We start from the raw sequence: 12,347 nt of genomic DNA, 5'->3' as shown, positions 1-12,347 counted from the left end.
AAAAAGATTTTTTTTTTTTTTTTAAAGATTTTATTTATTTATTTGACACAGAGAGAGAGAGAGCGAGAGAGGGAACACAAGCAGGGGGAGTGGCAGAGGGAGAAGCAGGCTTCCCGCGGAACAGGGAGCCCGATGCGGGGCTCGATCCCAGGACCCTGGGATCATGACCTGAGCCGAAGGCAGATGCTTAACGACTGAGCCACCCAGGCGCCCCCACACACAAAGATTTTTAAAATGCTTGACCAGTAGTAACCAAACAACTGCAAATTAATTTTACATCTATGAAGTTAGCAAAGATTACTAATAGATAACCATTGTTATCAAGGGTGTATGAATACAGGCAATCTTATACAATGCCAATAATAGTGTAAATTAGGGGCGCCTGGGTGGCTCAGTCGTTAAGTGTCTGCCTTCGGCTCAGGTCATGACCTCAGGGTCCTGGGATCGAGCCCCGCATCGGGCTCCCTGCTCGGCGGAGAGCCTGCTTCTCCCTCTCCCACTCCCCCTGCTTGTGTTCCCTCTCTCGCTGTCTCTCTGTCAAATAAATAAATAAAATCTTTAAAAAAAAAAAAATAATAATAGTGTAAATTATTTGAACCTTACAGGAGAATAATTGGATATTAATATATGAATGCATGTGTATGTATTCGCAGAGGGGGGAAAGATGGAAAGTGAATTTTGATAGTTGCTGGCAGACTTATGAATGATTTTTGTTTTCTTTGAGCTTTTCTGTGTTTTGCGATTTGGGGCGGGCAGTCGGGGGCAAGGAGCAAGAAGTTAGTACGCACACAAAACAACGTAGCTAATACACAAAAATAAAATTTAAGACAAATAAATAGTACAAGTGTTGGGGGCATTGATGGCTCTCATAAAAACGTATTTCCAATGACCATAAAGCAAAGCAAAGAAGCCCAGATACAAACAGTCGCACAAATCTACACCCGCAACCGTGCTCTACCTCTCATCCACGGAGTTTCTCATGCACTCACGAACCCCCATCACGCACGTTCGCATCCACGTTCATAATGAAACATAAAAGGAAAAGCACATCCACAAAATGCGCTCACACACACGTTCTCACGGCCACACTCAGTCACAGACAAATGTCTGGCAAACGGTCATATCACTCCCCACACTCACAGTCCTTCACGCGCCACTCCCACGGCCTCCGGGAACCAGCCGCGCCGGCACAGCCCTGCCGGCATCCTCCTCCAACAACACAGGCACGGGGTCCGCAGGCCCCTACTCCCAACCAGCACAAAGGGTCCCAGACACGGAGCTGGCGGCCTCCCGAAGACTCACCACGCAGCCCGCGGACACAGGCCCAATTCCACAGCTCAACGCCGCCCAAGTGGCCCCGCCGGTGCGGACCGAGTCAGAGACGCCTCTAAGGTCAACGCCGGCTGCGGCTGAGGGCAGCACGAGCCTCGGTCCGTTAGACGCCGGACAACACTTCCCAGAGGCCCCTGCGGCTCAAGGGGGCGGGTCGGCTTTTCTGCCGGCGAGTAGCCGGAATAATCTACCGCTGCGGTTAAGGACGCCCAGGTCTGCCGAGGAGGTTCAGCTGAGTTTTGCTGCAGCTGCTTCGCTTGAGCCCGGCACTCCACTCGGAGCCCGGGAGTGCAACTTGGTGCTGAGAAGAATCTGGAAATGTTCGCAACTTTCAGGCTACGGACTACATTTCCCAGAGGCCTTCACGGCCAAGTCACTTTTCTGCGAAAAGTCTTTCTCCTTGTGGTTGGCTGGGTCTCCTGTTCCCGGGTTATGGTGCCTGATCCGTGAAGGAAGCACCGCTGAGTCGGTTTGGTTCCGTCTGGTCCAGGCCCCACCTGGACTTCAGGGGGGTGAAGGTGTGGGAAAAAAATCAGGGGCCTGTGGCCGGACCAGCTTGAGCCTCAAGCTTCTGGCGGCAGTCAGAAAAGAGAGGCGTGGCGTTGTGTGACCGTGTACGGGAGATACTGGCCGTGGAGCTTGGGGTCGGGTGTCTAAGGAGTGGAGAGACTCTGAGGTCCAGGGACTTTGGGGGTCGTGCGAATTTGCGACCATTTGTGTGACCATGGTCGCGTTGTATGTTCTTGTGACCGTTTGATTCCGACCCTGCAGTTTTTTCAGAGACAGTGTGCTTGTGTTAATTCTTTGTGTTTCTGCTTTTCTGACTGGCCCCTGTTACAATATTGAAACTTAAAGGTTACCCCGATAAACCACAGCCACCAAGATAATAAATGGGAGGAATCTTAGAGGTTTGTGAATCCATATTACTGAAACACCCAAGCTTTTAAATTCTGTGTTAGTCCACATTCGGTGTGTGTCACATGGACAAAGGTGATACTGGTAATTTAGAAAGATATTGTTGAAGAGGGCGAAGACATTGAGCCATCAAATGGAATTCTAAGTAGCCGCAACATCGGGAGTGAAAAGTGTATGGGACAAAGCAGAGAAAGAACCAGGAGCAAAAACCTAAAAATCTAGCAAACCAGACTAGATGTCACTTCTGCCCTAAAGATCTCATTCTTTTTTTCAGCATTTCATGTGGGTTCGGCTCTGACTTCAGAAAAATTAAAAAACAGTTGACAATGAGAGTTGAAAACTCTGCAATAATTTTGCAGTAGAGACTAAAATGGAGAAAATGTCTATGTAAACACTAGCCCAATGCTTTTCTGCCATGGTATGTTGGCAAAGAGAACAAAATGCCGCAGACTACAGCATGCTAAGTATCAGAAGCTTGTGGTTGTTGAAGGTATGGGAGAGGCTTCTGACTCAGAAGCTTACCATGAAGCTATATAAAAGCCATATGATGGGGCGCCTGGGTGGCTCAGTCGTTAAGCGTCTGCCCTTGGCTTAGGTCATGATCCCAGAGTCCTGGGATCAAGTCCCACATCAGGCTCCCCGCTCAGCGGGAAGCCTGCTTCTCCCTCTCCCACTCCCCCTGCTTGTGTTCCCTCTCTCACTGTGTCTTTCTCTGTCAAATAAATAAATAAAATCTTAAAAAAAAAAAAAAAGGCCATATGACTATGTTACCTCTAGGATGCAGAAGATAGTCTTTCACTAGATGATAAAGGGCATTTTTTCCGAGTAGTGTGAATCTGTGTCTGGGGAGGGACAAGAGACTCCCAGTCAAACACTACATAAGAGAGAACATGTCCTCCAAATAAGTTTTGCTTGTCTTTTGTCTCTACCAATAAATTTTTTTCTGTCTACTGAAAGAATTATTTTTGCTTATCATTTTGTTGAGATGATAAAAGAACAGTTAGTTGTTCTATGTCCCTCCAGCTTCCTGATTTTCTATAGTTGTAGATTTGTCTATTTCTCCCTTTATTTCTGTTAACTTTGCTTTACATATTTTGAAGCTCTCTTATGGATGATAGATATTTTGAGTTGTGATAACTTTTCTTATGGATCGATCCAACAGGGTGATTATGGAATTTACTCTTTATTTATAATAATTGCTTTTTTATCTTAGTCTATTTTGATATTACTATAGTTTCACCATCCTTCTTTGGGTTAGTGCATGGTTTATCTCTTTCTACTCTTTTGCTTTTAACTTGGTTTATTTTTAAGGTGTGTCTGTTATTAAACAGCATTATTTTAAAAATAATGACAATCTTACTCTTTAATTTGACATATTTAGTGAATTTACATTTAATGTATTTGGGTTTTGGTCTACTACTTTAGAATTTATTTTATTTTTGGCCTGGCTTTTTTAAAATTTCAATTTTTTATTTGAGATAATTCTAGATTTGCATGCAGTTGTAAGAAATAATTCAGAGATCCCATGTGCCCTTTATCCAGTTTCTCCCAGTGGTAACATCTTTCAAAATTATATATAATATCACAACCTGGATATTGACATTGATACGGTCAAGATTTAGAATATTTTCATCATCATGAAGATACTCCATGTGTACTTTTGTAGCCACACCCACTTCCTTTCTGCCCACAGCCGCCTCCTTAAGGCTGGGCAACCCTAATCTGTTCTCCCATCTCTGTAATTTTACCTTTCAAGAATATTAGATAAATGGAATGATAAAATATGTAATTTAAACATTGGTTTTTCATGGAGTTTAGTTCCCTGGAGATTCAGATATGTTGTTACATGTTTAAGTAATTCATTCCTTTTTATTGCTGAGTAGTACTCCATGTGGATATACTACACTTTCTTTCGTCAATCACTTATTGAATGACATGTATTGTTTCCAACTTTTGGCCATTATAACTAAAGCTGCTATACACATTCATGTACAATTTTTTGTGTGAATATAAATTTTCATTTCTTTTAGGTAAACACCTAGGAAAGGTTTTAGAAGGAATTTGTCAATTTATACCAAAAACAGAAATGAAAAAAAAAAACCTATCTGAGATATTGAGATTGTGTTGAAAATACAGATGAATTTGGGAGGAATTGACATCTTTAAAATGGTGAATCTTGTGACCCATGAACACAGTATATATCTCCATTTATTTAGATCTTCTTTCTCTCAGGAATATTATGTAGTTTTTTACATAAAGGTAATGAAATCTTTTGTCAGATTTACCCCTATTTCAGAGTTTTTGATGCTATTGTAAATGGCATTTTAAAAAATTTCGATTTCCAATTGTTCCTTGCCAGCATATAGAAATACAATTGGTTTTTGTATGTTGATCTTATAGCCTATTACTTTGCTAAAGTCATTTAGTGTTTCTACTAGAATTTTGGAGATTCCATTGGATTTTCTACATAGGTGATCTTGTCACCTGTGAAAAAAGACATCGGTACCTATTCCTATCTGTTGCGAATAGTGATACCCATTTCTTTTCCAATCTGCAGGTACTACCCGCAAAATTTGGTTGGGATGTTAAGACTGATGAACACACACACACACACACACACCCCCCAAGCGGGTTATGAAAAGTTTTATTACTGACATAATGAAGCTTCCTAGAAAAGCAGGGCAGGCTTCCCAAGAAAGTCTGTAAGTGGTTTGCAAAAGCAAGGAACTGAAATTGGCAGGGAGTTTTTTTTTTTTTTTTAAGATTTTATTTATTTATTTGAGAGAGAGAGAATGAGAGAGAACACATGAGAGGGGGGAGGGTCAGAGGGAGAAGCAGACTCCCTGCCGAGCAGGGAGCCCGATGCGGGACTCGATCCAGGGACTGCAGGATCATGACCTGAGCCGAAGGCAGTCGCTTAACCAACTGAGCCACCCAGGCGCCCTGGCAGGGAGTTTTTATGGCAGAGGCTTGTGTGGTTTAAATCTCCTGCAAGTGCCAAAGGAGGGAGCACCTGAGCTTGTGGGGCACAAGAGAAAGGAGGAGTGAGGCTTAAAAGCCAGGAGTTTCTGCCACTTCTGGGGCTGCTTGCATGTTCCTTCAGTGCACACCTGGTGAAGCAGCAGCTGAGGAGACTCAAGACCTCACCGCAGCTGGCAAACAGCGCATCGAAGGAGTCAAGACCAAGAACAATGATCATATTCATTTGAGGTGGGAGAACAGGATGGTCCCGTGGGTGCAATTTTAAGATTAAGAGGGCATACAATACTTAATAAACGAATGAAAGCCTATTGTGAACAATAGGGTTTGTTAACGAGATGAATTAGGTTCTGATTTGACAGGCAGCCAATCAGTGAAACAGACTCATCTGCACAGTTGGAAATGGAGGATTAAAACATAATTGATGTGTTCCAGCAGCAGACAGGGGATGCCTACTAAAAAAGGATCTGCTACGTTACTCCAGAACTCTGTTTCTCCAGACAAAGAAGACATTCTCAATTAGAAAAATGCAATCTGGTTCCACCACATCTTAACTACTACCGTATGGTTTTCTCTAGTCTTTCATCTTCCTCTTCCTTATTCCTTTATTGTACATAAAGGAACTGGTGTATGTGCATGAGCATATTGCTTTAAAAAAAAAACTAAATGGCTGATGGTATGTTTTGATTAACATCAAATGGAGATGGGATGGAGAAAAATACTGGTTCTGTGAAAATACCCCCTTTCCATTAGTGGTATACTCTTCAGCTTTTATCTTTATATTCTGTAAGTTATTTTGCTGTTTAACAAAAAACAGAACAACAAAAATCCTTGTATACCTTGTTTGGATAATTTTAATGTTTTTTCATTTATCATTGTTAAACCAAGGATAATTTTATAACTTCTTTGTACATAGCTGTTACATGTAAGGCAATCTGTCTTTAAGTTAGGATAAATTACTCTAAAAGAAATGAATCCTAGATAGTTTTCCCTTTGTGTCAAGTGTCTTGTTTAAAAAAAAAAAAATTATGGGTTTTTTTTTTTTAAGAGCTATGAGCAAACATCAAAAAATGGAATTAGACTCTTCATTACATTATCAAATCTGTATGCTGTTTATTTCTTTTCCTGATTTCACTGGCAAAAACTTTAAATACAAGATTGAATAGAAGTGGGGATAGCTTTGTCATGTACCTGATCTTAGAGGGAAAGTATTCAGTGTTGTTCTATTAGGTGAAATGGTAGCTAAAAGGCTTTTGCTAGATGGCCTTCATTTAGTTAAGAAGGTTTTTTTCTTAGGGTGCCTGGGTGGCTCAGTCATTAAGTGTCTGCCTTTGGCCCAGATCATGATCCCAGAGTCCTGGGATCGAGTCCTGCATAGGGCTCCCTGTTCGGCAGGAAGCCTGCTTCTCCCTCTCCCACTCCCCCTGCTGGTGTTCCTGTTCTCACTATCTCTCTCCCTGTCAAATAAATAAATAAAATCTTAAAAAAAAAAAAAAAAAGGTTTTTTTCTTTTTCTGATAAGTATTTATCAAGAATGGATGTTGATTTTTGTCAAATGCTTTTTCTGCATCTATTGAGATGTTAATATTGACTTTCTCCTTTAGTTCATTAATATGGTGAATTACACTGGGCTTCAAATCTTAAACCAATCTTAGGTTCCTGGGGTAGACACCACCTGGCCATTGTGCATTATCACTTTTATATATTGTTGGATTCAATTTGCTAAAGTTTTATTAATAGGTTCATGAGGGATGTTGGTCTGTAGTTTGGGGGGGGTGGGGCGCTAATATTTTTGTCTAGATAACTCCTAGAGTGAGCTGGGAAGATTTTTCCATCTTTTTGGTATCCTGAAAGAGTATATATAGAATTATCATTTTTTTTCCTTAAATGCTTAAGAGAATTTTAAATGTTTACTAGAAATTAAAATGAAATAGAAATGTGTAATCGAATTTACCAGTGAAGCTATCTGGGACTGGTATTTTTTTTTTTTTTTTGGAGGAAGGTTTTTAATTACAAATGCAATTTATTTAAATACATATAAGGTTTTTCAGGTTAACTGCTTTCTTTAGTAAGGTTTAATAGTTTGTGTCTGTCAAGAAATCTTTCTATTTCGGGGCACCTGGGTGGCTCAGTTGTTAAGCGGCTGCCTTCAGCTCAGATCATGAGGTCCTGGAATCGAACCCTGCACTGGGCTCCATGCTCGGCAGGAAGCCTGCTTCTCCCTCTCCCCCTCCCCCTGCTTGTGTTCCCTCTCTCGCTCTGTCTGTCAAATAAATAAAATCTTTAAAAAAAAAAAAAAGAAATCTTTCTATTTCATCTAAGTTGTTTATTGGATTAAAGTTGCTATGATATACTATGTTGTCCTTTTAATATTTGTAGAATCTGTAGTGATGTCACCTCTCTCATTCCTGGTATGCATAGTTTATTTCCCTTTCTTTCCTGATCAGTCTGGCTAGTTTTATCATATTTATTAATCTCAAAGAATTACCTTTTAGTTCCACCGATTTATCTTTATTTTTCAGTTTTCTATTTCATTGATTTCTGCTCTGATATTTATTATTTCCTTTGTTTTTTACTTACATTATGTTTAATTTTCCTTTTCCTAGTATGTTAAAGTGGAAAATGAAGTCTTAGATTTGAGACTTTGATTTCTTCTTTGCTAACATAGTATTTGATTCTATAAATTTCCCCCTGAATACTGCTTCAGTGGCATCCCATAATTTTTATATGTTTTGATTTTCTTTTGGGTCAAAATACTTTCTAATTTCTTTTTGATTTCTTCTTTAATCCATGGGTTATTTAAAAATGTATATGTTTCCACATGTTAGAGAATTAACCACATATTTTTTAGCTATTGATTTCTTTTTTTAAAGAAAGATTTTTTATTTATTCATCCGAGAGAGACAGAGCGAGCGAGCGAGCGCATGAGCAGGGGGGAGGGTCAGAGGGAGAGGGAGAGGCACACTCCCCGCTAAGCAGAGAGTCCGACGTGGGGCAGACTCCCAGGACCCTGAGATCATGACCTGAGCCTAAGGCAGATGCTTAACCAACTGAGCCACCGAGGCGCCCCTCAGCTATTGATTTCTAATTCAGTTTCATTTTGGAAAGAAGTTTGTTTTGTGGTTCAGAATATATTCTATCTTTGTAAATGCCCCATGTGCACTTGAAAAACAGGATTTTTTTTTTTTTTTTTTTTTGCTGTTGTTGGTTGTAGTGCTCTGTAAATATCAATTAGCTCAAATGACAGTGTTTTTCAAATCTTCTATGTTTTAGCTTATTTTCTCAGTCTACTTCTTCTAGCAATTACTGAGAGTGGTATTGGAATCTCTGACTTACCATTGTGGATTTATCTCTTCCTTCCAGTTTAATCAGTTGTTGTTTCATGTATTTTGATGGGTGCATAAACATTTATGATTGTTATTTTCTCTTGATTAACTGACCTTCATTATTATAGAATGATCTTCTTTATCCCTATATTTTTTGTTCTGAAATCTACTTTGTAGATATTAATACAACTACTCCAGTTTTTTTTAACAGCTTTATTGAGATATAACTCACATGTCATACAATTCACCCTTTAAAGTGTACAATTCAATTTTTGGTATGTTAAATTATTAAATTTTGTATTACTATAAAATGTATAACAGAATTTGCCATTTTAACAATTTTTAAGTGTGCAATTAAGTGCATTCACAATGTTGTACAATAACCGACATTGTCTATTTCCAAAATTTTTATCACCTGAAATGGAAACTCTGTAATCACTAAGCATAGTAGGCAATCAACTCTCAATTCCTCCCTCCCCACAGCCCCTGGTAACCTCTATTTTCTTCCTCTATGAATTTGCCTAATCCAAATATTTCATATAAACAGAATGCAATATTTGTCCTTTTGTGTATGGTTTATTTCACTTTGCATAATTGTTTCAAGGTTCATCCATACAGTAGCATGTTATCACATCTTTATTCCTTTTTATGGCTGAGTAGCATTCCATTGTATGTACATACCACATTTTGTTTATCCATTCGTCTTTTGATGGACACTTGGGTTGTTTCCACCTTTTGGCTATTTTGAATAATGCTATAATGAACACTGGAATACAAGTATCTGGGGTGCCTGGGTGGCTCAGTCATTAAGCATCTGCCTTTGGCTCAGGTCATGATCCCAGGGTCCTGGGATCGAGCCCCACATTGGGCTCCCTGCTCAGCGGGAAGCCTGCTTCTCCCTCTATCCCTGCCCCTCCCCCTGCTTGTGTTCCCTCTCTCTCTGTGTCTCTCTCTGTCAAATAAATAAATAAAATCTTTAAAAAAAAAAAAAGGAATACAAGTATCTGTTCAAGTCCCTGCTTTCAATTCCTCTGGGAGTGGACTAGCTGGGTCATACGGTAAATCTATGCTAAGCTTTTGAAGAATTGCCAAACTCTTTTCTATAACAAGTTGCAGCATTTTATATTCTCACCATCATCGTACAAAGGTTTCAAGTTCTACATGTCCTCATCAACATTTGTTATTTTGATAATACTGATCCTAGTAGGTATAAAGTGTTATCTCATAGTTTTATATGCATTTGCTTAACTAATAATATTGAGCATCTTTGTATGTGTTTATTGGCCATTTTTATCTTCTTTAGAGAAATATATATTCAAGTGTTTGGTCATCTTTTAATTGGGTTGTGTTCTTGTTGAGCTTTAGGAGTTCTTTATATATTAAACCCTTGTCAAATACATGATTTACAAATATTTTTACCCATTCTGTAGGCTGTCTTTCCACTTTCTTGATAATGTCCTTTCTTGTTAATATTTTTAATTTTGATGAAGTCCAGTATATCTATTTTTTCTTTGGTTGCTTGTGCTTTTGTTGTCATATCTAAGAATCCATTGCCAAATCCAAGGTCATTCAGCTTTCTCTACACAGCATTAGCATGGTGTATCTTTTTCCATCCTTGTACTTCTAACTATTGGTAGAGTTATATTAAATTTCTCATAGGCAGCATATGGTTGAGTCATGCTTTTTTATGCCATCTGAAACTCTGTGCCTCTTAATTGGATGTTCAGATAAATTATATTTAGTCTGATTATTGATATAAACCTTCCATCTGTTTTTTGTTCCCTTCTCTTCCTGACTTCTTCTGGATTGAGTGATTTATGATAATTTGATTCCATTCTATCTCCCTTGTTGGATTATCAGCTATAACTTTTTGTTAGGTTAGTGGTTGCTGTAGGGCTTAGAGTGTACATCTTTCATTTATTATAGTGTTTGTTCAAGTGATACTATATTACTTCACATAGAATGTAGGAACCTTACAGGTACCGGTGGTTCAGTCGGTTAAGCATCCGACTCTTGATTTTGGCTCAGGTCATGATCTCAGGGTTCTGAGATGGAGCCCCATATTGGGCTCTGCATGCAGCATGGAGTCTGCTTGTCCCTCTCCCTCTGTTCCTCCCCCCTGCTCTCTCTCTCTTTCAGATGAGTAAATAAAATCTTTTTTTTTTAAAGATTTTATTTATTTGACAGAGAGAGACACAGTTAGAGAGGGAACACAAGTAAAGGGAGAGGGAGAAGCAGGCTTCCCGCCAAGCAGGGAGCCCGATGCGGGGCTCGATCCCAGGACTCTGGGATCATGACCCGAGCTGAAGGCAGACGCTTAACGACTGAGCCACCCAGGCGCCCCTAAATAAATAAAATCTTAAAGAAAAAAAAGAATGTAGGAACCTTAGGATAGTTTATTTCCATTTACTTCTCCTGGCCTCTGTACTATTGTTATATGATTTGCATATACATCCAAAGCTACATTGTTTCTGTTTTTGTTTAAACAGTAATTTATCTTTTGGTGAGATTTAATTAACAAAAAAGTCTTACGTATTTACCCTGTAGTATCATCTCTAATGTTCTTCATTCTCTTGTGTAGATCCAGATTTCTATCTGTTATTCAATTATACAAATATTTAGCCTCTTGAGGTTGTCCTTCTGCTCAGTAGTATTCTATTAGCTATTTTTTGAAGTTTATTTTGTCTGTATCTATCCCAGCACTTTGAAGAGCATCTGGCACACAGTAGGTGCCTTCTAATCCCGATACCACAGAGAAAAATTTCACACACAACCACATCCATTAGACTAATGCTCAGGACCTGTCACACACACTATCCTATTACATTCCTACTCCACTCTCCACCAGTCAGTCCCTTTCTATTATAACACATTCTCACAGGTAACATCACAAATGTTACACAATAACACAATCTTACACATGGTCACAGAAAACCAGCATGCCCACCCTGACACCCAGAGTTTTACACAGAAACACACACAATGACAGAATCAAAGAGTCACATACCAACTCACAAAATTACAGTCATGTGACAGAACTTGTGGGGAGACAATAAATAAAAACTTAAAATATAAACACTATTGTTCTATGGGAGTATAGATCAGATCAAGGCGGCCAGAGAGGTGTGATCAGGGAAGGCCTTTTTGGGGATATGACATTTGTATCTGAAAGGAAAGAATAAGAGAACTTTGAAGATACCCAGCAGAAGAGCCATTTTAGGAAGGGGGGACACATTCACACCCATAATCACCAAATCACAAATACAAGAACCGTATGCAAAAGGTGACATTCTCCTCTCCGATCTTCAAGGTAACCCATTCCCGAACCAAAAACACCAGGGAGGGCGAGACTGGGTGGAAGTATAGTGCCCCTGCGCACTCTACTCTCTGCTGTCCCCGTCCTACACACTTTTTTCGGGTACCTCAGCTCAACGGCAGGAGCTCGCCCCTCACCCCATCTGTGTGGACGCGCACACACGAACCGCACCCCCCGCGGCTACTCGGCGCCTCTAAGTTCTCCGCCCCGTTGCAAAGGGAGGTGGACCAAGCACTTGTGCCTGCGCACTTCAATCCCAGTCCGTCTAGTTGACGCTCGACCGGGTTCCTTTGACGGACCCAGGCCCCGAAGTGAGATTTGGGTTCCCTCTGTAGGGCCAGAGAGAGGCCGGCGTGGGACGACCCGGGGCAGAGGGGGCGGCGTTACCAAGCCCCAGCGGCGCCGCGCCAGGGCAGTCGGGTTCCGCAGCGCCGCTTTTTCTGGTCTGGACTACATTTCCCAGTGGCCCCTGCGAGCAC

General features: G+C 40.3%; 1 protein-coding gene across 1 annotated transcript in view; it reads right to left on the bottom strand.

Annotated features, from left to right (window-relative positions):
* The window catches only part of LOC118553128 (uncharacterized), a 55,879-nt gene extending 54,421 nt beyond the window's left edge, over positions 1–1,458 (bottom strand). The window contains exon 1 of the mRNA XM_036120119.2: positions 1,303–1,458. The gene's annotated coding sequence lies outside the window, so the exon portion shown is untranslated. The remainder of the gene's footprint in view (positions 1–1,302) is intronic.
* Between the last annotated feature and the right edge of the window lie 10,889 nt (positions 1,459–12,347).

This window comes from Halichoerus grypus, chromosome 15 (assembly GCF_964656455.1).
Source record: "Halichoerus grypus chromosome 15, mHalGry1.hap1.1, whole genome shotgun sequence".
In the NCBI taxonomy this organism is placed as follows: Eukaryota; Metazoa; Chordata; class Mammalia; order Carnivora; family Phocidae; genus Halichoerus; species Halichoerus grypus.
The sequence above is the reverse complement of the archived record's forward strand: the minus strand, read 5'-3'. Positions and strand labels throughout refer to the sequence as shown.